The following is a 2,102-nucleotide window of genomic DNA, read 5'->3' as shown; positions in this document are numbered from 1 at the left end:
TTTTTTATTTTTTGTACTTTAGTTAGTTTATTTAATTGTATTTAATTGTAGGTATTGTAGGTATTGTATTTAATTAATTTATTGATAGTGTAGTGTTAGGTTTAATTGTAGATAATTGTAGGTAGTTTATTTAATTTATTTATTGATAGTGTAGTGTTAGGTTTAATTGTAACTTAGGTTAGGATTTATTTTACAGGTAATTTGTAATTATTTTAACTAGGTAACTATTAAATAGTTATTAACTATTTAATAGCTATTGTACCTGGTTAAAATAAATACAAAGTTGCCTGTAAAATAAATATTAATCCTAAAATAGCTACAATATAATTATAATTTATATTGTAGCTATATTAGGGTTTATTTTACAGGTAAGTATTTAGCTTTAAATAGGAATAATTTATTTAATAAGAGTTAATTTATTTTGTTAGATTTAAATTATATTTAATTTAGGGGGGTGTTAGGGTTAAGGTTAGACTTAGCTTTAGGGGTTAATAAATGTATTATAGTAGCGGTGAGCTCCGGTCGGCAGATTAGGGGTTAATACTTGAAGTTAGGTGTTGGCGATGTTAGGGAGGGCAGATTAGGGGTTAATACTATTTATTATAGGGTTATTGAGGCGGGAGTGAGGCGGATTAGGGGTTAATAACTTTATTATAGTAACGGTGCGGTCCGCTCGGCAGATTAGGGGTTAATAAGTGTAGGTAGGTGGCGGCGACGTTGGGGGGGGGCAGATTAGGGGTTAATAAATATAATATAGGTGTCGGCGGTATTAGGGGCGGCAGATTAGGGGTACATAGGGATAATTTAGCTGGCGGCGGTGTACAGAGCGGCAGATTAGGGGTTAAAAAATTTAATAGAGTGGCGGCGATGTGGGGGGACCTCGGTTTAGGGGTACATAGGTAGTTTATGGGTGTTAGTGTACTTTAGAGCACAGTAGTTAAGAGCTTTATAAACCGGCGTTAGCCCAGAAAGCTCTTAACTATTGACTTTTTTCTGCGGCTGGAGTTTTGTTGTTAGATTTCTAACGCTCACTTCAGCCACGACTCTAAATACCGGTGTTAGAAAGATCCCATTGAAAAGATAGGATACGCAAATGGCGTAGGGGGATCTGCGGTATGGAAAAGTCGCGGCTGTAAAGTGAGCGTTAGACCCTTTCCTGACTGACTCCAAATACCAGAGGGCGGTAAAAACCAGCGTTAGGACCCTCTAACGCTGGTTTTGACGGCTACCGCCCAACTCTAAATCTAGCCACAAGAGAATAAAGAACATTTGATAATAGGAGTAAATTAGAAAGTTGCTTAAAATTTCATGCTCTATCTGAATCACGAAAGAAAAATTTGGGTTTGATGTCCCTTTAAGATACAGATGCATTAAAGGGACAGTATACACCAATTTTCATATAACTGCATGTAATAGACACTGCTATAAAGAAGAATATGATATAAAAATCCAGTATAAAAACTTACTTAGAAGTTCCCAATTTAGCACTGTTGATTAGGTTAGGGGATCTTCCCCCCTCCCCTGCATATGAAAAGACCCATTAGACAAACATGAGCAAGCAAAAATCGGTAGACAGCCGTATACAGCTAAAACTTTTGGGCTTTGTTAGGAGTCTGAAAATCAGGAAAATGTTATTTAAAATAACCAAGACTATACATTGTTGCACAAAACAATAGCAGATGAGCTGTATACATGGATCGTCTACAAAACATTTATGCAAATAATAATCTAGTGTACAATGTCCCTTTAATGTATAGAGCGATAAGATTAGGAGGTCTGCTACTTCTGCAGAATCAGCCCACTTATATGGGTATCGTATATTATTTTAAACAATGGATTGATGCAAAAAACAGCTATTTCATATTCATTAGATTTTTTTTTATTATTATTATTATTATTATTATTATTGTATTCTCTGTCTGAATCACAAAATACATTTTTTTGTGTTTCATATCCCAATTTTACAACCACGTTAAAACCATACACCATATTGCTGCAGTATTAATGCAGTAAGTCAGTCCGTCCTGAAGATGGCGCTGGTCAGTAGTTCAGCTTTCTTGTCATTTTCTGGCTTCTCTAGCCTTAGTTTTGAATAAGAAAAA

The sequence above is a fragment of the Bombina bombina genome, chromosome 7 (assembly GCF_027579735.1).
Source record: "Bombina bombina isolate aBomBom1 chromosome 7, aBomBom1.pri, whole genome shotgun sequence".
NCBI classification, from domain to species: domain Eukaryota; kingdom Metazoa; phylum Chordata; class Amphibia; order Anura; family Bombinatoridae; genus Bombina; species Bombina bombina.
The sequence above is the reverse complement of the archived record's forward strand: the minus strand, read 5'-3'. Positions refer to the sequence as shown.